Below are 23,596 nucleotides of genomic sequence, written 5' to 3' on the forward strand. Positions count from 1 at the left end.
ATCATCGTTTCCTGATGGCTGTTTTAGAGACCGCCGGCTTTGGGTCCGGCTTCTGCAGATGGATTTCCATTTTGTATGCTCGTCCGACGGCAGTTGTGCAGGTCAACGGGGTGCGGTCGGCGCCGTTCGCGGTTTCTCGGTCGGTGCGACAGGGGTGTCCGTTGTCGCCCTTGCTGTATGTCCTCGCGCTGGAACCATTCCTTAGGAACGTGAGGACTAGGGTGGCTGGACCGGCCCTGCGCGGAATTGCTCTTCCTGGTGGTGCGCGAGCCAGGGTTTCCGCGTTTGCCGATGATGTCACCGTATTTGTTTCGAGCGTGGTAGATATTATTACGGTGATTAAGGCTCTCAAGCGTTATGAAAAAGTTACAGGGGCTGTAGTCAATCTCAGCAAATCCGTTGGCCTGAGGTTGGCCGCTTGGCGGGGCTCGAATGCTTTGCCTGGCGCATTTGTCTGGACGGATGGCCCGGTCCGAATTCTGGGTGTTTGGTTTGGACCCGGTCTGTGTCTAGATAAGAACTGGTCGGAAGTGCAGAGCAAGGTCGAAGCGTCTGTGAGGGTTTGGCTTCGAAGGGGATTGTCCCTTAAAGGCAGGGCGGAAGCATGCGCCACTTACGTGTTTCCGCTGATCCTTTACCGATTGGCTGTACTTCCTCTGCCTGCGGTCCGCATGGCGGCCTTAACGCGTGCGCTCTTCTCACTGTTGTGGAATGAGCGACGGCCGCTTGTCCGTAGACAGGTCTGTACTCAACGTCTTGAAGATGGGGGCCTGGGGATGCCTGACCTGGCAAGTCATAAAAACGCCGAAAGGTTGGCATTCCTGGGTAGAACTCTGATCGAGGAGTGTGATTGGGGTCCCGCGGTTGGTGAGGCTTTTCCCAACCTTATCCCCAATCACTTAATTGAATGCCAAAGAAGGCCGAGAGGGCAGTCAAGATTCCTCAACGAATGCCGAAATGCGCTTAGAGCGATGCCAGGGTCCTTAGACCTTGCACAGCCTAGAAGGGCATTATATCGGGGATTAGTGGTGGGGACCGCTTTGGACCCGCTTGGGGAGCGGCTGCAGCTGTCGGAGGGGGAGGTTCGCTCTCTATGGAATTGGGCGCCAGGCCGGGGATATCTTAATAATTCCGAATTTTCCCTGACCTGGCGATTGGTTAGAAACGCTTTACCCCTCAATGACATATTGTTCAGAATTGGTAGTACGTTTAGTCCTTTTTGTCCACGGTGCGAGGAAGATAGCTTAGAAACTGTAGAACATGCTTTTTATACTTGTTCCAAGCTCCGTGAATTCTGGGAGTATGTCAGTGAGGTCACGGCTCGCATCGTCCCCGATCAGGTGACGATCCTGGATTTAGCATCCGTAGTCTACAACGTAGATCCCTTGTGGCCTAGGGAGGAACGAATGGTGTTCCTAGCGACCTTGGCCGTAGCTAGACTGGTAGTGTGGGTTTCACGCATAGAGATAGGGCGTGGGGGGGAGCCGCCTTCTTATCGGGATCTGATTTTGTATTTTAAACACCAACTTAAAATCAAAATCAGATGCGATAGAAGGAGGTTATCTCGCTCACAGTTTAGTAGGAGGTGGATTCACACCGCTAGTTTATGTGCGTTCGTACGAAACAGGCTTGAGTACGTGTTCCCTGCTTAGGCATGGCACACGCCGACCGGATAAGCAACCCCCAGACAAAAATAAGACAATCCCGTAGTGGATCAGTCCCTTAGCTAGTTGGTATAAATGAGCTCCATGTCCCCAACCTTTATTTTAGGTGTTAGAATACCTCCAAAGAAGCCCAGTCCTGATTTATTTATTTTAGTCCAAACCTGTCCCAATGGTATTTTTCTTGGAGGTCACCGAATATCCCCTTCCCCCCCCCTTTATTTTGTCCGTAGTTGTGCCCATTCCCTCTTAGGAAGTGCTCCCTTGTTTTCGGCTGATACCGGAAAACAGGAAGCATTTCAAAATTAAATAGGTAAGGGTGTGTCCTGATTAACACATTCATCGCTTAACGTTTTATTTGGTTCATTTATTTTCGATTACTGTTATTTTTCTTTATTTTGGGGTGTTTTAAGGCTCTCATTATCCCCGCCCATCACCCGCATATATCATACGCATCACAATTTCACCCCTCATATATCATACGCATCACCCTCATTGTTTCATTATAAAATAAATCATTGTTATAAAAAAAAAAAAAAAAAAAAAAAAAAAAAGTCATTGTAAATATTGTTCATATCATCTGGGGTTTTAAGTAGATCCAACCCCTAGAGTGCATGTGGTATTGTGGTGACTGCAACTAGTTATAGGGAATAGACCAAGTGGACGACCCCCGACCCCCATTCTCCCCCCACACCCTTTTGGCCTCATGCCACATTCGGAAAGAGTATCTTTCATATTTTATATAATTTTAATCTTAAAATTTTGTAAGGTCTGAAATATTTCTTTTTTGAATAAATATTTAAATAAATAGAAAAAACCGGTCTCCTGTTTTTTCTGTTTATTGCTTTGGCTGTCCCCGACATCCAAAGACCAGCTACCAGCCCCTCTTGGGCTGGTTAAAGCTTTGTTTTATTGTTTTTTCGCCTCCTGTTGAGGCCATTAACTGTTTTTCTATTTTTTCCAGGTTTGTCTCTCTCCCCGGGCTCGACTTAAATAGCTGGCCGGTCTGCGTCTGAGGTGGTTCGGAGTCACATCCAACATAATCCTCAGCCAGGCCAAATCGGCGGGTCTGAGCCAGGGAGAAGACGCAGAGGGGGAGGGTAGCTGGTCCGGGCTCCAGGGCACAAATGCCTAGCCCGGGGTCCAGTTCCCAGAGGGGGCTTCGGCCCAATCTGGGGGCCGGATCAGGCCCAGAAAAGGTTACACCACGCGGTCCGGGCTCCGCTTCTTTGCCTAGCCCGGGTTCTGGTGGGCGTGTCCCTGACACGCCCGCCGGTTCAGGCCCGGTAGATAGACGTAGAGGTGCAGTTGGTGCTGTCCCCCGCACCATCACTGTAGAGGAGTCCGTTGCACTAGGCGGCGGCTCCTGGAGTATCTCTGACACTGCTGTCCCCGGCAGTGGTAGGCATAGGCCAGCTGCGAGAGGTGATCCATCTCGGTGGGATCAGCAGAGGAAGAGGGCTTTAACTGTCAGCCCTCCCGCCCATAGGAGGACAGAACTCCTAGGGTCGGGATTAAGACCTTCCACCTCTGCTGATTTCTCCACATTGAGAACCACCGGGCTGGATCAGGCGTTTACAAGCGACGTGCCGGACGACCGGGAGGAGGCCATTAATATGCTCTCGCTTTTCGACTCCCAGTTGAACGGGACAGTGGGCCAGGATCTCCAGTGTAGCAGCGACGAGAGCGGCCAAGAAGGGAGTGTAAAAGCAAGACCAGGAGAAGCGAGAGCATCCCGTCCCAAGAAGAAGAAGGGGGCTGTTCGAACGGACCAAAAAAGTGGGGCAGTTGGTGCCATACCAGTACCAATACCATCGTCCCCGGCGGAAAGCCCAGCAGATTGGCCCTCACTGCCAGGAACCAGCACGCAGGCAACAATCTCTACGTGTTCAACAATCCCGCCGGGGCAGAGAACGCCGCCCCCTCCAGTTTCTCCAGCGATAGTAACACCAACGCCCTCGGCAGCAGAGAAGGTGTGGGGACCCCAGTCCCAGCTTACTCCTGAGGAATACCGTCAGCTGTTCATCTCCAAATATAAGGAGTATACTGACGGTAATATCATCAAACCCCTGCCAGGTGTCGTGGAAAGACTATCCACGAGAATAATTTCATTAGTCACCACTGACTGGAAAAAGAAAACTCTGGCAGGAGTCTCTAAAGACATCATGGCGGAGATGCTGGGGGATCTCCAAATACCTGCGACGTACATTTGTCGTCGCAGTTATGCCATGTGGGATCTGCTGCTGCCGACCGTCGATGACGCAATAAAACTCTCAAAATGTGACTGGAAGTGGAGAGAGATACGGTTCAAGCCAGTGTATCTGAGCAGGAGTCAAACAACAGTAAATATTTTAGGCGTCCCCTGGTTTCTGGACTCTGTGCAGATAGGCGCAATTATGAGCCAGTATGGGGACGTCGAAGCTGTCCTCCCGGCCCGTGGCCCCCGTAGCCTTATGGTAGGGGACTACACAGTAAAAATGCGCTGTGACCGGGAGGGCTTTCAGAGTATACCAGCCCTGCTCAGAAGTGACGTCTGGACCATGAGCGTCATCGTCGAGGGGCGAAGACCGCACTGTTGGCATTGCCAACAAGTAGGCCATATGGCAAGAGATTGCCCTAAGAGAGTCCCCCCAAAACCAGCTGCGGAACAACAGAAGGGTGTGGCACCAGCAGCCCCTGAGAAGCCAGCCGGAGGGGGCACAGAAACAACATCAGAAGGCTGGAGCACAGTGGTCAAGAAGAGAAATGGGAAGATCACGAAGACCCCCTCCACAAGAGAGCAGCCCCCTGAAGTACAAGGTCGGTCAGCTCCCACAGGGTCGTCCACGAGTTCTTCCACCAACGTCACCACCACCAAAGTCACCACCAAGGAAGTCGCCAGCGGCCAAAAGAGAAACCATCCGGTCTCCTCGTCCGACTCAGAAGGGGAGCAAGGAGAAAAACCGGCTACTGTGGCAGAGGGCCAAGTGCCGACAAAAGAAATAAAGAAAAAGGCTCGAAAGAATAAGGAGGCTGGGTCCCGTTCCCCGTCCCCTATGAACGTAGAGAATACTGTCTCTACGGTTCAGCCACCCAAAACCCCCACCCAAACCCCTTCGGCTGAACCAAAATCCCCATCCCTATTTGATACCCCTCCAACCGGTGCTCGGTCACTATCACGAGAAAGGCCAGAGATGCAAAACAACAACAACAGAAGAGCCAAATCTGCATCTCCGGTAAGGAGAGAAAAAACGAGAAAGCTCCCCTACCTTCCTGGAGACCGGATCTGCGATGTAGACCCCTTGCACGCTGACACATACATAACTCAGCGCCATAGGGGCCTAATAAAGCCGCTGAGGGAGATGAGGAACATTGATGGGAAAAAGGTTTCCAATCCCAAAAACTTTCCAGGCGCCCCCTTAGTCATGACCTTTGTGCGTCAAACAAGAACTGGACGCACGAAGGCCATGTGGAACATGATCGAGGAAGCGAAGGGGGCGATTCCGAATTTAAAGTTGGTGGAAGAGGAGCACGACTCCCTCAAACAGCTGGCATCTAGGTGCGAAGGGAGGGTCCCTATTTACGTCCACCCTTGTTTTTATAGGGCCCTTAAATTGACCTTCCCATTGGATGTCGGAGGTATTGCGCGGGACGGACGAGTAACGTCCGAGTTGCTTTCGGGCAACCTCGCCCAATCCTGCGGCACCCTTGGACCAAAAGACTTTAGGCCGGTGGTTGCGGATATCTAGGCACAATGGCCACGTCCTTGAGCCTGTGTAGTTTGAACGTAAGGGGCATGAGGTGCCGAAGCAAAGCCGCTAGGGTACTGAGGGACCTCATGTCCATGAATATAGATGTGGCTACGTTACAAGAGACTCACTTCAATTCCGTTGACGATCATCGGGTGCTGGAGGGGCATTATGATGTCTTTTCAACATACGGTGATAGTCAAAGTAGGGGGGGGGTTCTTTGTTAGTTAGGCGCACCCTTTCTGCAACGGTTAGCGTTGTTCACGCGGATACTGATGGTAGACTGATCGTGGCCGATGTTGCCGTGGCAAATAGAGCGTTTCGGGTCGTCGTGGTTTATGCGCCCAATTGCGTACGGGAGCGGGTTTCCTTTTTCCGGCGGTTGGAGGTGTTTCTCGGGGGTTCGGAACGGTTAGTTCTAGTGGGTGATTGGAATGCCATCCTTGATCCCAGGGTAGATAAGGTGGGCGGGACTAGAGGGACGGATGGGTGTGAAACCAGTCTGTTGGACCTGATGGCTAGATGCGATCTGGTAGACAGGTATCGGGTGGATCATCCGGGGCGGGAGATGTGGACGTGGCTCTCTAGCAGGCCTTCCGTTTCAAGTACTTACTTGGATCGGTTGTTAGTTAGAAGAGGCAACATAGAATACATATCTTGTCCCACGTTCCACTGGTTAGGCCACTCTGACCACAAACTACTTGTGGCCAGATTAGATTTAGATAGTAACCCCAAGTTAGCTGGGTACTGGAAGTTAAATACCTCCCTACTGGAGATAGATGACTTCCGGGAAAGGCTAACTAAACACATTCAGAAGGGATTAGTGGGGGCGGTTACCGGGAATAAGTGGTGGGTAAACGCCAAATCTAGCATTAGAGACTTCTCTGTCAAATATGGCCAACGCCTCGCGCTAGATAGGGTCAAGGCAGAGAAGCGTCTAGAGGATAGACTATCCCGGGCGGTGGCAGGGGGGGATTCCCTAGAAATAGGCCTAGCTAAGGCGGACCTGAGTCGTTTGGCTAGCGAACGATATCAGGGCCAGGTAGTTAGGGCTAGAATTAAAAAGATGCCCAACGAAGCTGTGAATGTGGATAGATCAGAACGTGTCCGTTCGCTCGGGCGCAAATCGGATAATTACATTCGTAAGATTCAGAGCCCGGAAGGGCACTCCTTAGTGTCGGCTCGGGGGATTTGCGAGCGGTTTCGGGTGCACTTTGAAGATCGTTTTGCACAGCTGTCCAGGCTCCGCGTCCAGGAGTTTGGTAACTATTTGGCTGGCTCGCCCCGCCTGGAGGCGGCCCGAGCGGCTAGTTGCGATGGTCGGGTTGCAGAGTGTGAGGTCGTAGCTGCTATGAAGCAGGTCGCCTATAATAGATCACCAGGACTCGATGGACTTCCCTACGAGCTATACTTGAGGATGTCGCACATGTTTGTCCCGATTCTGACGGGTGTGTTTAACCACTGGTTTGACACGGGATCTATCCCGAGTCAGGTTACCAAAGGCGTGGTCACACTTCTGAAGAAGAAGGACACACATGTTGGGGGGTTGGATGATTTTAGGCCCATCACGTTGTTGAACACGGATATTAAAATCCTGGCCCGAGTGCTGGCGAATCGTTTGCAGGTTGTTATCACTGACTTGATCGAACCGGATCAGAATTATGCTGTGAAGGGGAGATCAATTCAAAACAATTTGCATTTGATTCGTACAGTCCTAGAAAACCTAGAAGACGACACTGAAGCCGCGCTGATCAATTTAGATCAGTCCAAGGCGTTCGATAGGGTGGATCATCGTTTCCTGATGGCTGTTTTAGAGACCGCCGGCTTTGGGTCCGGCTTCTGCAGATGGATTTCCATTTTGTATGCTCGTCCGACGGCAGTTGTGCAGGTTAACGGGGTGCGGTCGGCGCCGTTCGCGGTTTCTCGGTCGGTGCGACAGGGGTGTCCGTTGTCGCCCTTGCTGTATGTCCTCGCGCTGGAACCATTCCTTAGGAACGTGAGGACTAGGGTGGCTGGACCGGCCCTGCGCGGAATTGCTCTTCCTGGTGGTGCGCGAGCCAGGGTTTCCGCGTTTGCCGATGATGTCACCGTATTTGTTTCGAGCGTGGTAGATATTATTACGGTGATTAAGGCTCTCAAGCGTTATGAAAAAGTTACAGGGGCTGTAGTCAATCTCAGCAAATCCGTTGGCCTGAGGTTGGCCGCTTGGCGGGGCTCGAATGCTTTGCCTGGCGCATTTGTCTGGACGGATGGCCCGGTCCGAATTCTGGGTGTTTGGTTTGGACCCGGTCTGTGTCTAGATAAGAACTGGTCGGAAGTACAGAGCAAGGTCGAAGCGTCTGTGAGGGTTTGGCTTCGAAGGGGATTGTCCCTTAAAGGCAGGGCGGAAGCATGCGCCACTTACGTGTTTCCGCTGATCCTTTACCGATTGGCTGTACTTCCTCTGCCTGCGGTCCGCATGGCGGCCTTAACGCGTGCGCTCTTCTCACTGTTGTGGAATGAGCGACGGCCGCTTGTCCGTAGACAGGTCTGTACTCAACGTCTTGAAGATGGGGGCCTGGGGATGCCAGACCTGGCAAGTCATAAAAACGCCGAAAGGTTGGCATTCCTGGGTAGAACTCTGATCGAGGAGTGTGATTGGGGTCCCGCGGTTGGTGAGGCTTTTCCCAACCTTATCCCCAATCACTTAATTGAATGCCAAAGAAGGCCGAGAGGGCAGTCAAGATTCCTCAACGAATGCCGAAATGCGCTTAGAGCGATGCCAGGGTCCTTAGACCTTGCACAGCCTAGAAGGGCATTATATCGGGGATTAGTGGTGGGGACCGCTTCGGACCCGCTTGGGGAGCGGCTGCAGCTGTCGGAGGGGGAGGTTCGCTCTCTATGGAATTGGGCGCCAGGCCGGGGATATCTTAATAATTCCGAATTTTCCCTGACCTGGCGATTGGTTAGAAACGCTTTACCCCTCAATGACATATTGTTCAGAATTGGTAGTACGTTTAGTCCTTTTTGTCCACGGTGCGAGGAAGATAGCTTAGAAACTGTAGAACATGCTTTTTATACTTGTTCCAAGCTCCGTGAATTCTGGGAGTATGTCAGTGAGGTCACGGCTCGCATCGCCCCCGATCAGGTGACGATCCTGGATTTAGCATCCGTAGTCTACAACGTAGATCCCTTGTGGCCTAGGGAGGAACGAATGGTGTTCCTAGCGACCTTGGCCGTAGCTAGACTGGTAGTGTGGGTTTCACGCATAGAGATAGGGCGTGGGGGGGAGCCGCCTTCTTATCGGGATCTGATTTTGTATTTTAAACACCAACTTAAAATCAAAATCAGATGCGATAGAAGGAGGTTATCTCGCTCACAGTTTAGTAGGAGGTGGATTCACACCGCTAGTTTATGTGCGTTCGTACGAAACAGGCTTGAGTACGTGTTCCCTGCTTAGGCATGGCACACGCCGACCGGATAAGCAACCCCCAGACAAAAATAAGACAATCCCGTAGTGGATCAGTCCCTTAGCTAGTTGGTATAAATGAGCTCCATGTCCCCAACCTTTATTTTAGGTGTTAGAATACCTCCAAAGAAGCACAGTCCTGATTTATTTATTTTAGTCCAAACCTGTCCCAATGGTATTTTTCTTGGAGGTCACCGAATATCCCCTTCCCCCCCCCCTTTATTTTGTCCGTAGTTGTGCCCATTCCCTCTTAGGAAGTGCTCCCTTGTTTTCGGCTGATACCGGAAAACAGGAAGCATTTCAAAATTAAATAGGTAAGGGTGTGTCCTGATTAACACATTCATCGCTTAACGTTTTATTTGGTTCATTTATTTTCTATTACTGTTATTTTTCTTTATTTTGGGGTGTTTTAAGGCTCTCATTACCCCCGCCCATCACCCGCATATATCATACGCATCACAATTTCACCCCTCATATATCATACGCATCACCCTCATTGTTTCATTATAAAATAAATCATTGTTATAAAAAAAAAAAAAAAAAAAAAAAAAAAAAAGTCATTGTAAATATTGTTCATATCATCTGGGGTTTTAAGTAGATCCAACCCCTAGAGTGTATGTGGTATTGTGGTGACTGCAACTAGTTATAGGGAATAGACCAAGTGGACGACCCCCGACCCCCATTCTCCCCCCACACCCTTTTGGCCTCATGCCACATTCGGAAAGAGTATCTTTTCATATTTTATATCATTTTAATCTTAAAATTTTGTAAAGTCTGAAATATTTCTTTTTTGAATAAATATTTAAATAGAAAAAACCGGTCTCCTGTTTTTTCTGTTTATTGCTTTGGCTGTCCCCGACATCCAAAGACCAGCTACCAGCCCCTCTTGGGCTGGTTAAAGCTTTTGTTTTATTGTTTTTTCGCCTCCTGTTGAGGCCATTAATTGTTTCATTTTTCTATTTTTTCCAGGTTTGTCTCTCTCCCCGGGCTCGACTTAAATAGCTGGCCGGTCTGCGTCTGAGGTGGTTCGGAGTCACATCCAACATAATCCTCAGCCAGGCCAAATCGGCGGGTCTGAGCCAGGGAGAAGACGCAGAGGGGGAGGGTAGCTGGTCCGGGCTCCAGTGCAGAAATGCCTAGCCCGGGGTCCAGTTCCCAGAGGGGGCTTCGGCCCAATCTGGGGGCCGGATCAGGCCCAGAAAAGGTTCCACCACGCGGTCCGGGCTCCGCTTCTTTGCCTAGCCCGGGTTCTGGTGGGCGTGTCCCTGACACGCCCGCCGGTTCAGGCCCGGTAGATAGACGTAGAGGTGCAGTTGGTGCTGTCCCCCGCACCATCACTGTAGAGGAGTCCGTCGCACTAGGCGGCGGCTCCTGGACCATTACTGACACTGCTGTCCCCGGCAGTGATAGGTTTAGGCCAGCTGGGAGAGGTGATCCAGCTCGGTGGGATCGGCAGAGGAAGAGGGCTTTAACTGTTAGCCCTCCCGCCCATAGGAGGACAGAACTCCTAGGGACGGGATTAAGACCTTCCACCTCTGCTGATTTCTCCACATTGAGAACCACCGGGCTGGATCAGGCGTCCAAGAACGCAGTGCCGGACGACCGGGAAGAGGCCATAAATATGCTCTCGTTCCTGGATTCCCAGCTGAATACGACATTGGGCGACGATCTACAGTGCAGTAGTGATGACAGCAGCCAGGACGAGAGCGAGAAGACTGGATTAATAGGCCAAGCAAGAAAATCCCGGTCCAGGAAGAAGAAGGGGGCTGCTCGTACAGAACAAGAGAATGGGGCAGTTGGTGCCACACCTGTGCAGAAGCTATCGTCCCCGGTGGAGAGCCCGGCAGATTGGCCTACACTGCCGGGTGCCAGTACGCAGACGAGCGAAAACACCGGTTCAACAATCCCGCCGGGGCAGAGAACACCACCCTTGCCGGAAACACCGATGCCAGCAACACCGACGCCCTCGGCAGCAGAGAAAGTGTGGGGTCCCCAGTCCCAGCTTACTCCTGAAGACTACCGTCAGTTGTTTAACTCGAAATATAAGGAGTACACTGACGGTAACATCATTAAACCTCTTCCAGGAGTGGTGGAAAGATTATCCACAAGGATAATATCTCTGGTCACCACAGACTGGAAAAAGAAAAGCTTAACGGGAGTGTCAAAAGACATTATGGCGGAGATGCTGGGAGAACTTACAATACCTGCGACGTACATTTGTCGTCGCAGTTATGCAATGTGGGACCTGCTGCTGCCAACCGACGATGACGCGGTAAAGTTGTCCAAATGCGATTGGAAATGGAAAAGTATACGGTTCAAGCCAGTATATCTGAGCAGGAGCCAAACAACTGTCCACATTTTAGGCGTCCCCTGGTTCCTGGACTCTGTGCAAATTGGCGCAATAATGAGCCAGTATGGGGACGTCGAAGCTGTCCTCCCGGCCCGTGGTCCCCGTAGCCTTATGGTAGGGGACTACTTAGTTAGAATGCGTTGTGACCGGGAGGGCTTTCAGAAAATCCCGGCCCTGCTCAAAAGCGATGTTTGGACGATGAGCGTCATCGTCGAGGGGCGAAGACCACACTGTTGGCATTGCCAACAGATAGGCCATATGGCAAGGGATTGCCCGAAAAGGATCCCTCAGACAACAACAGTAGAGAAACAGAAGGGTGTGGCACCAGTAGCCCCTGAGAAACCAGCCGGAGGGGGCATGACATCAACTGCAACACCAACAACATCGGATGGCTGGACCAAAGTGGTAAAGAAAAATGGGAGAACCACAAAGACCCCCTCCACAAGAGAGCAGCCCCCTGATGTACAAGGTCGGCCAGTTCCCGCAGGGTCGTCCACGAATCCTTCCACCGACATGTCAACAAAGGAAGTTTCCAGCGGCCAAAAACGAATCCATCCGGTCTCCTCATCAGACTCTGAAGGGGAGCAGGAAGAGCAACACGCTGAGTGCAAAGGACAGGCGTCGGTGGCAGAGTGCCAAGGCCCTAAGAAAGACACCAAAAAAGAGAACAAGAAGGCCAAAAAGAACAAGGAGGCTGGGCCCCGTTCCCCGTCCCCAATGAACGTAGAGAATACTGTCTCTACGGTTCAGCCACCCAAAACCCCAACCCAAACCCCTTCGGCTGAACCAAAATCCCCACCCCTATTTGATACCCCCCAACCCGGCGCTCGATCATTGTCCCGGGAGAAACCGGTGACTCCAGACAACAGCAGAAGAGCTGCCTCAGCGTCTCCAGTTAGGAGAGAGAAAACGAAAAAGCTCCCCTTCTTTCCTGGAGACCGGATTTGTGATGTAGACCCCCTTCATGCCGATACTTATATCACTCAGCGGCATAGGGGTCTACTTAAACCATTAAAGGAGTTGAACAAAGTGGAAGGGAAGAAGGTGACAAATCCAAAAAACTTCCCTGATGCCCCCTTAGTCATGACCTTTGTGCGTCAAACAAGAACTGGACGCACAAAGGCCATGTGGAATATGATAGAAGAAGCCAAGGGGGCAATAACAAATATAAAGTTGGTGGAAGAGGAGCACGATTCCCTCAAACAGCTGGCATCTAGGTGCGAAGGGAGGGTCCCTATTTACGTCCACCCTTGTTTTTATAGGGCCCTCAAATTAACTTTTCCATTGGATGTCGGGGGTATTGCGCGAGACGGACGAGTAACGTCCGAGTTGCTTTCGGGCAACCTCGCCCAATCCTGCGGCACCCTCGTACAAAAGACTTTAGGCCGGTGGTTGCGGATATCTAGGCACAATGGCCACGTCCTTGAGCCTGTGTAGTTTGAACGCAAGGGGCATGAGGTGCCGAAGCAAAGCCGCTAGGGTACTGAGGGACCTCATGTCCATGAACATAGATGTGGCTACGTTACAGGAGACTCACTACAATTCCGTTGACGATCATCGGGTGCTGGAGGGGCATTATGATGTCTTTTCAGCATACGGTGATAGTCAAAGTAGGGGGGTTTCTTTGTTAGTTAGGCGCACCCTTTCTGCAACGGTTAGCGTTGTTCACGCGGATACTGATGGTAGACTGATCGTGGCCGATGTTGCCGTGGCAAATAGAGCGTTTCGAGTCGTCGTGGTTTATGCGCCCAATAGCGTACGGGAGCGGGTTTCCTTTTTCCGGCGGTTGGAGGTGTTTCTCGGGGGTTCGGAACGGTTAGTCTTAGTGGGTGATTGGAATGCCATCCTTGATCCCAGGGTAGATAAGGTGGGCGGGACTAGAGGGACGGATGGGTGTGAAACCAGTCTGTTGGACCTGATGGCTAAATGCGATCTGGTAGACAGGTATCGGGTGGATCATCCGGGGCGGGAGATGTGGACGTGGCTCTCTAGCAGGCCTTCCGTTTCAAGTACTTACTTGGATCGGTTGTTAGTTAGAAGAGGCAACATAGAATACATATCTTGTCCCACGTTCCACTGGTTAGGCCACTCTGACCACAAACTACTTGTGGCCAGATTAGATCTAGATAGTAACCCCAAGTTAGCTGGGTACTGGAAGTTAAATACCTCCTTACTGGAGATAGATGACTTCCGGGAAAGGCTAACTAAACACATTCAGAAGGGATTAGTGGGGGCGGTTACCGGGAATAAGTGGTGGGTAAACGCCAAATCTAGCATTAGAGACTTCTCTGTCAAATATGGCCAACGCCTCGCGCTAGATAGGGCCAAGGCAGAGAAGCGTCTAGAGGATAGACTATCCCGGGCGGTGGCAGGGGGGGATTCCCTAGAAATAGGCCTAGCTAAGGCGGACCTGAGTCGTTTGGCTAGCGAACGATATCAGGGCCAGGTAGTTAGGGCTAGAATTAAAAAGATGCCCAACGAAGCTGTGAATGTGGATAGATCTGAACGTGTCCGTTCGCTCGGGCGCAAATCGGATAATTACATTCGTAAGATTCAGAGCCCGGAAGGGCACTCCTTAGTGTCGGCTCGGGGGATTTGCGAGCGGTTTCGGGTGCACTTTGAAGATCGTTTTGCACAGCTGTCCAGGCTCCGCGTCCAGGAGTTTGGTAACTATTTGGCTGGCTCGCCCCGCCTGGAGGCGGCCCGAGCGGCTAGTTGCGATGGTCGGGTTGCAGAGTGTGAGGTCGTAGCTGCTATGAAGCAGGTCGCCTATAATAGATCACCAGGACTCGATGGACTGCCCTACGAGCTATACTTGAGGATGTCGCACATGTTTGTCCCGATTCTGACGGGTGTGTTTAACCACTGGTTTGACACGGGATCTATCCCGAGTCAGGTTACCAAAGGCGTGGTCACACTTCTGAAGAAGAAGGACACACATGTTGGGGGGTTGGATGATTTTAGGCCCATCACGTTGTTGAACACGGATATTAAAATCCTGGCCCGAGTGCTGGCGAATCGTTTGCAGGTTGTTATCACTGACTTGATCGAACCGGATCAGACTTACGCTGTGAAGGGGAGATCAATTCAAAACAATTTGCATTTGATTCGTACAGTCCTAGAAAACCTAGAAGACGACACTGAAGCCGCGCTGATCAATTTAGATCAGTCCAAGGCGTTCGATAGGGTGGATCATCGTTTCCTGATGGCTGTTTTAGAGACCGCCGGCTTTGGGTCCGGCTTCTGCAGATGGATTTCCATTTTGTATGCTCGTCCGACGGCAGTTGTGCAGGTCAGCGGGGTGCGGTCGGCGCCGTTCGCGGTTTCTCGGTCGGTGCGACAGGGGTGTCCGTTGTCGCCCTTGCTGTATGTCCTCGCGCTGGAACCATTCCTTAGGAACGTGAGGACTAGGGTGGCTGGACCGGCCCTGCGCGGAATTGCTCTTCCTGGTGGTGCGCGAGCCAGGGTTTCCGCGTTTGCCGATGATGTCACCGTATTTGTTTCGAGCGTGGTAGATATTATTACGGTGATTAAGGCTCTCAAGCGTTATGAAAAAGTTACAGGGGCTGTAGTCAATCTCAGCAAATCCGTTGGCCTGAGGTTGGCCGCTTGGCGGGGCTCGAATGCTTTGCCTGGCGCATTTGTCTGGACGGATGGCCCGGTCCGAATTCTGGGTGTTTGGTTTGGACCCGGTCTGTGTCTAGATAAGAACTGGTCGGAAGTACAGAGCAAGGTCGAAGCGTCTGTGAGGGTTTGGCTTCGAAGGGGATTGTCCCTTAAAGGCAGGGCGGAAGCATGCGCCACTTACGTGTTTCCGCTGATCCTTTACCGATTGGCTGTACTTCCTCTGCCTGCGGTCCGCATGGCGGCCTTAACGCGTGCGCTCTTCTCACTGTTGTGGAATGAGCGACGGCCGCTTGTCCGTAGACAGGTCTGTACTCAACGTCTTGAAGATGGGGGCCTGGGGATGCCTGACCTGGCAAGTCATAAAAACGCCGAAAGGTTGGCATTCCTGGGTAGAACTCTGATCGAGGAGTGTGATTGGGGTCCCGCGGTTGGTGAGGCTTTTCCCAACCTTATCCCCAATCACTTAATTGAATGCCAAAGAAGGCCGAGAGGGCAGTCAAGATTCCTCAACGAATGCCGAAATGCGCTTAGAGCGATGCCAGGGTCCTTAGACCTTGCACAGCCTAGAAGGGCATTATATCGGGGATTAGTGGTGGGGACCGCTTCGGACCCGCTTGGGGAGCGGCTGCAGCTGTCGGAGGGGGAGGTTCGCTCTCTATGGAATTGGGCGCCAGGCCGGGGATATCTTAATAATTCCGAATTTTCCCTGACCTGGCGATTGGTTAGAAACGCTTTACCCCTCAATGACATATTGTTCAGAATTGGTAGTACGTTTAGTCCTTTTTGTCCACGGTGCGAGGAAGATAGCTTAGAAACTGTAGAACATGCTTTTTATACTTGTTCCAAGCTCCGTGAATTCTGGGAGTATGTCAGTGAGGTCACGGCTCGCATCGTCCCCGATCAGGTGACGATCCTGGATTTAGCATCCGTAGTCTATAACGTAGATCCCTTGTGGCCCAGGGAGGAACGAATGGTGTTCCTAGCGACCTTGGCCGTAGCTAGACTGGTAGTGTGGGTTTCACGCATAGAGATAGGGCGTGGGGGGGAGCCGCCTTCTCATCGGGATCTGATTTTGTATTTTAAACACCAACTTAAAATCAAAATCAGATGCGATAGAAGGAGGTTATCTCGCTCACAGTTTAGTAGGAGGTGGATTCACACCGCTAGTTTATGTGCGTTCGTACGAAACAGGCTTGAGTACGTGTTCCCTGCTTAGGCATGGCACACGCCGACCGGATAAGCAACCCCCAGACAAAACTAAGACAATCCCGTAGTGGATCAGTCCCTTAGCTAGTTGGTATAAATGAGGTCCATGTCCCCAGTCTTTATTTTAGGTGTTAGAGTACCTCCAAAGAAGCCCAGTCCTGATTTATTTATTTTAGTCCAAACCTGTCCCAATGGTATTTTTCTTGGAGGTCACCGAACATCCCCTCCCCCCCCCTTTATTTTTTCCGTAGTTGTGCCCATTCCCTCTTAGGAAGTGCTCCCTTGTTTTCGGCTGATACCGGAAAACAGGAAGCATTTCAAAATTAAATAGGTAAGGGTGTGTCCTGATTAACACATTCATCGCTTAACGTTTTATTTGGTTCATTTATTTTTCATTACTGTTATTTTTCTTTATTTTGGGGTGTTTTAAGGCTCTCATTACCCCCACCCATCACCCGCATATATCATACGCATCACAATTTCACCCCTCATATATCATACGCATCACCCTCATTGTTTCATGGTAAAATAAATCATTGTTCAAAAAAAAAAAAAAAAAAAAAAAAGGTCATTGTATATATTGTTCATATCATTGGGGTTTTAAGTAGATCCAACCCCTTGAGTGCATGTGGTATTGTGGTGACTGCAACTAGTTATAGGGAATAGACCAAGTGGACGACCCCCGACCCCCATTCTCCCCCCACACCCTTTTTGGCCTCATGCCACATTTAAAAAGACTTGTTGCACATTTTATGTAATTTTAATTTTAAAATTCCGTGAAGTTTGTAATTTTTTCTTTCTAAATAAATATTTAAATAAATAGAAAAAACCGGTCTCCTGTTTTTTCTGTTTATTGCTTTGGCTGTCCCCGACATCCAAAGACCAGCTACCAGCCCCTCTTGGGCTGGTTAAAGCTTTTGTTTTATTGTTTTTTCGCCTCCTGTTGAGGCCATTAATTGTTTCATTTTTCTATTTTTTCCAGGTTTGTCTCTCTCCCCGGGCTCGACTTAAATAGCTGGCCGGTCTGCGTCTGAGGTGGTTCGGAGTCACATCCAACATAATCCTCAGCCAGGCCAAATCGGCGGGTCTGAGCCAGGGAGAAGACGCAGAGGGGGAGGGTAGCTGGTCCGGGCTCCAGGGCACAAATGCCTAGCCCGGGGTCCAGTTCCCAGAGGGGGCTTCGGCCCAATCTGGGGGCCGGATCAGGCCCAGAAAAGGTTACACCACGCGGTCCGGGCTCCGCTTCTTTGCCTAGCCCGGGTTCTGGTGGGCGTGTCCCTGACACGCCCGCCGGTTCAGGCCCGGTAGATAGACGTAGAGGTGCAGTTGGTGCTGTCCCCTGCACCATCACTGTAGAGGAGTCCGTCGCACTAGGCGGCGGCTCCTGGAGTATCTCTGACACTGCTGTCCCCGGCAGTGGTAGGCATAGGCCAGCTGCGAGAGGTGATCCAGCTCGGTGGGATCGGCAGAGGAAGAGGGCTTTAACTGTCAGCCCTCCCGCCCATAGGAGGACGGAACTCCTAGGGTCGGGATTAAGACCTTCCACCTCTGCTGATTTCTCCACATTGAGAACCACCGGGCTGGATCAGGCGTTTACAAGCGACGTGCCGGACGACCGGGAGGAGGCCATTAATATGCTCTCGCTTTTCGACTCCCAGTTGAACGGGACAGTGGGCCAGGATCTCCAGTGTAGCAGCGACGAGAGCGGCCAAGAAGGGAGTGTAAAAGCAAGACCAGGAGAAGCGAGAGCATCCCGTCCCAAGAAGAAGAAGGGGGCTGTTCGAACGGACCAAAAAAGTGGGGCAGTTGGTGCCATACCAGTAACAATACCATCGTCCCCGGCGGAAAGCCCAGCAGATTGGCCCTCACTGCCAGGAACCAGCACGCAGGCAACAATATCTACGTGTTCAACAATCCCGCCGGGGCAGAGAACGCCGCCCCCTCCAATTTCTCCAGCAATAGTAACACCAACGCCCTCGGCAGCAGAGAAGGTGTGGGGACCCCAGTCCCAGCTTACTCCTGAGGAATACCGTCAGCTGTTCATCTCCAAATATAAGGAGTATACTGACGGTAATATCATCAAACCCCTGCCAGGTGTCGTGGAAAGACTAGCAACAAGGATTATTTCGTTAGTCACCACTGACTGGAAAAAGAAAACTCTGGCAGGGGTCTCTAAAGACATCATGGCGGAGATGCTGGGGGATCTCCAAATACCTGCGACGTACATTTGTCGTCGCAGTTATGCCATGTGGGATCTGCTGCTGCCGACCGTCGATGACGCAATAAAGCTCTCCAAATGTGACTGGAAGTGGAGAGAGATCCGTTTTAAGCCAGTGTATCTGAGCAGGAGTCAAACAACGGTGAATATTTTAGGCGTCCCCTGGTTTCTGGACTCTGTGCAGATAGGCGCAATTATGAGCCAGTATGGGGACGTCGAAGCGGTCCTGCCGGCCCGTGGCCCCCGTAGCCTTATGGTAGGGGACTACACAGTAAAAATGCGCTGTGACCGGGAGGGCTTTCAGAGTATACCAGCCCTGCTCAGAAGTGATGTCTGGACCATGAGCGTCATCGTCGAGGGGCGGAGACCGCACTGTTGGCATTGCCAACAAGTAGGCCATATGGCAAGAGATTGCCCTAAGAGAGTCCCCCCAAAACCAGCTGCGGAACAACAGAAGGGTGTGGCACCAGCAGCCCCTGAGAAGCCAGCCGGAGGGGGCACAGAAACAACATCAGAAGGCTGGAGCACCGTGGTCAAGAAGAGAAATGGGAAGATCACGAAGACCCCCTCCACAAGAGAGCAGCCCCCTGAAGTACAAGGTCGGTCAGCTCCCACAGGGTCGTCCACGAGTTCTTCCACCAACGTCACCACCACCAAAGTCACCACCAAGGAAGTCGCCAGCGGCCAAAAGAGAAACCATCCGGTCTCCTCGTCCGACTCAGAAGGGGAGCAAGGAGAAAAACCGGCTACTGTGGCAGAGGGCCAAGTGCCGACAAAAGAAATAAAGAAAAAGGCTCGAAAGAATAAGGAGGCTGGGTCCCGTTCCCCGTCCCCTATGAACGTAGAGAATACTGTCTCTACGGTTCAGCCACCCAAAACCCCCACCCAAACCCCTTCGGCTGAACCAAAATCCCCATCCCTATTTGATACCCCTCCAACCGGTGCTCGGTCACTATCACGAGAAAGGCCAGAGATGCAAAACAACAACAACAGAAGAGCCAAATCTGCATCTCCGGTAAGGAGAGAAAAAACGAGAAAGCTCCCCTACCTTCCTGGAGACCGGATCTGCGATGTAGACCCCTTGCACGCTGACACATACATAACTCAGCGCCATAGGGGCCTAATAAAGCCGCTGAGGGAGATGAAGAACATTGATGGGAAAAAGGTTTCCAATCCCAAAAACTTTCCAGGCGCCCCCTTAGTCATGACCTTTGTGCGTCAAACAAGAACTGGACGCACGAAGGCCATGTGGAACATGATCGAGGAAGCGAAGGGGGCGATTCCGAATTTAAAGTTGGTGGAAGAGGAGCACGACTCCCTCAAACAGCTGGCATCTAGGTGCGAAGGGAGGGTCCCTATTTACGTCCACCCTTGTTTTTATAGGGCCCTTAAATTGACCTTCCCATTGGATGTCGGAGGTATTGCGCGGGACGGACGGGTAACGTCCGAGTTGCTTTCGGGCAACCTCGCCCAATCCTGCGGCACCCTTGGACCAAAAGACTTTAGGCCGGTGGTTGCGGATATCTAGGCACAATGGCCACGTCCTTGAGCCTGTGTAGTTTGAACGTAAGGGGCATGAGGTGCCGAAGCAAAGCCGCTAGGGTACTGAGGGACCTCATGTCCATGAATATAGATGTGGCTACGTTACAAGAGACTCACTTCAATTCCGTTGACGATCATCGGGTGCTGGAGGGGCATTATGATGTCTTTTCAACATACGGTGATAGTCAAAGTAGGGGGGTTTCTTTGTTAGTTAGGCGCACCCTTTCTGCAACGGTTAGCGTTGTTCACGCGGATACTGATGGTAGACTGATCGTGGCCGATGTTGCCGTGGCAAATAGAGCGTTTCGAGTCGTCGTGGTTTATGCGCCCAATTGCGTACGGGAGCGGGTTTCCTTTTTCCGGCGGTTGGAGGTGTTTCTCGGGGGTTCGGAACGGTTAGTTCTAGTGGGTGATTGGAATGCCATCCTTGATCCCAGGGTAGATAAGGTGGGCGGGACTAGAGGGACGGATGGGTGTGAAACCAGTCTGTTGGACCTGATGGCTAGATGCGATCTGGTAGACAGGTATCGGGTGGATTATCCAGGGCGGGAGATGTGGACGTGGCTCTCTAGCAGGCCTTCCGTTTCAAGTACTTACTTGGATCGGTAGTTAGTTAGAAGAGGCAACATAGAATACATATCTTGTCCCACGTTCCACTGGTTAGGCCACTCTGACCACAAACTACTTGTGGCCAGGCTAGACTTAGATAGGAACCCCAAGTTAGCTGGGTACTGGAAGTTAAATACCTCCTTACTGGAGATAGATGACTTCCGGGAAAGGCTAACTAAACACATTCAGAAGGGATTAGTGGGGGCGGTTACCGGGAATAAGTGGTGGGTGAACGCCAAATCTAGCATTAGAGACTTCTCTGTCAAATATGGCCAACGCCTCGCGCTAGATAGGGCCAAGGCAGAGAAGCGTCTAGAGGATAGACTATCCCGGGCGGTGGCAGGGGGGGATTCCCTAGAAATAGGCCTAGCTAAGGCGGACCTGAGTCGTTTGGCTAGCGAACGATATCAGGGCCAGGTAGTTAGGGCTAGAATTAAAAAGATGCCCAACGAAGCTGTGAATGTGGATAGATCAGAACGTGTCCGTTCGCTCGGGCGCAAATCGGATAATTACATTCGTAAGATTCAGAGCCCGGAAGGGCACTCCTTAGTGTCGGCTCGGGGGATTTGCGAGCGGTTTCGAGTGCACTTTGAAGATCGTTTTGCACAGCTGTCCAGGCTCCGCGTCCAGGAGTTTGGTAACTATTTAGCTGGCTCGCCCCGCCTGGAGGCGGCCCGAGCGGCTAGTTGCGATGGTCGGGTTGCAGAGTGTGAGGTCGTAGCTGCTATGAAGCAGGTCGCCTATAATAGATCACCAGGACTCGATGGACTGCCCTACGAGCTATACTTGAGGATGTCGCACATGTTTGTCCCGATTCTGACGGGTGTGTTTAACCACTGGTTTGACACGGGACCTATCCCGAGTCAGGTTACCAAAGGCGTGGTCACACTTCTGAAGAAGAAGGACACACATGTTGGGGGGTTGGATGATTTTAGGCCCATTACATTGTTGAACACGGATATTAAAATCCTGGCCCGAGTGCTGGCGAATCGCTTGCAGGTTGTTATCACTGACTTGATCGAACCGGATCAGACTTACGCTGTGAAGGGGAGATCAATTCAAAACAATTTGCATTTGATTCGTACAGTCCTAGAAAACCTAGAAGACGACACTGAAGCCGCGCTGATCAATTTAGATCAGTCCAAGGCGTTCGATAGGGTGGATCATCGTTTCCTGATGGCTGTTTTAGAGACCGCCGGCTTTGGGTCCGGCTTCTGCAGATGGATTTCCATTTTGTATGCTCGTCCGACGGCAGTTGTGCAGGTTAACGGGGTGCGGTCGGCGCCGTTCGCGGTTTCTCGGTCGGTGCGACAGGGGTGTCCGTTGTCGCCCTTGCTGTATGTCCTCGCGCTGGAACCATTCCTTAGGAACGTGAGGACTAGGGTGGCTGGACCGGCCCTGCGCGGAATTGCTCTTCCTGGTGGTGCGCGAGCCAGGGTTTCCGCGTTTGCCGATGATGTCACCGTATTTGTTTCGAGCGTGGTAGATATTATTACGGTGATTAAGGCTCTCAAGCGTTATGAAAAAGTTACAGGGGCTGTAGTCAATCTCAGCAAATCCGTTGGCCTGAGGTTGGCCGCTTGGCGGGGCTCGAATGCTTTGCCTGGCGCATTTGTCTGGACGGATGGCCCGGTCCGAATTCTGGGTGTTTGGTTTGGACCCGGTCTGTGTCTAGATAAGAACTGGTCGGAAGTACAGAGCAAGGTCGAAGCGTCTGTGAGGGTTTGGCTTCGAAGGGGATTGTCCCTTAAAGGCAGGGCGGAAGCATGCGCCACTTACGTGTTTCCGCTGATCCTTTACCGATTGGCTGTACTTCCTCTGCCTGCGGTCCGCATGGCGGCCTTAACGCGTGCGCTCTTCTCACTGTTGTGGAATGAGCGACGGCCGCTTGTCCGTAGACAGGTCTGTACTCAACGTCTTGAAGATGGGGGCCTGGGGATGCCTGACCTGGCAAGTCATAAAAACGCCGAAAGGTTGGCATTCCTGGGTAGAACTCTGATCGAGGAGTGTGATTGGGGTCCCGCGGTTGGTGAGGCTTTTCCCAACCTTATCCCCAATCACTTAATTGAATGCCAAAGAAGGCCGAGAGGGCAGTCAAGATTCCTCAACGAATGCCGAAATGCGCTTAGAGCGATGCCAGGGTCCTTAGACCTTGCACAGCCTAGAAGGGCATTATATCGGGGATTAGTGGTGGGGACCGCTTCGGACCCGCTTGGGGAGCGGCTGCAGCTGTCGGAGGGGGAGGTTCGCTCTCTATGGAATTGGGCGCCAGGCCGGGGATATCTTAATAATTCCGAATTTTCCCTGACCTGGCGATTGGTTAGAAACGCTTTACCCCTCAATGACATATTGTTCAGAATTGGTAGTACGTTTAGTCCTTTTTGTCCACGGTGCGAGGAAGATAGCTTAGAAACTGTAGAACATGCTTTTTATACTTGTTCCAAGCTCCGTGAATTCTGGGAGTATGTCAGTGAGGTCACGGCTCGCATCGTCCCCGATCAGGTGACGATCCTGGATTTAGCATCCGTAGTCTATAACGTAGATCCCTTGTGGCCCAGGGAGGAACGAATGGTGTTCCTAGCGACCTTGGCCGTAGCTAGACTGGTAGTGTGGGTTTCACGCATAGAGATAGGGCGTGGGGGGGAGCCGCCTTCTCATCGGGATCTGATTTTGTATTTTAAACACCAACTTAAAATCAAAATCAGATGCGATAGAAGGAGGTTATCTCGCTCACAGTTTAGTAGGAGGTGGATTCACACCGCTAGTTTATGTGCGTTCGTACGAAACAGGCTTGAGTACGTGTTCCCTGCTTAGGCATGGCACACGCCGACCGGATAAGCAATCCCCAGACAAAACTAAGACAATCCCGTAGTGGATCAGTCCCTTAGCTAGTTGGTATAAATGAGGTCCATGTCCCCAGTCTTTATTTTAGGTGTTAGAATACCTCCAAAGAAGCCCAGTCCTGATTTATTTATTTTAGTCCAAACCTGTCCCAATCGTATTTTTCTTGGAGGTCACCGAACATCCCCTCCCCCCCCTTTATTTTGTCCGTAGTTGTGCCCATTCCCTCTTAGGAAGTGCTCCCTTGTTTTCGGCTGATACCGGAAAACAGGAAGCATTTCAAAATTAAATAGGTAAGGGTGTGTCCGGATTAACACATTCATCGCTTAACGTTTTATTTGGTTCATTTATTTTTCATTACTGTTA

The sequence above is a fragment of the Euprymna scolopes genome, chromosome 11 (assembly GCF_053919585.1).
Source record: "Euprymna scolopes isolate OS-2025 chromosome 11, ASM5391958v1, whole genome shotgun sequence".
Lineage (NCBI taxonomy): Eukaryota > Metazoa > Mollusca > Cephalopoda > Sepiida > Sepiolidae > Euprymna > Euprymna scolopes.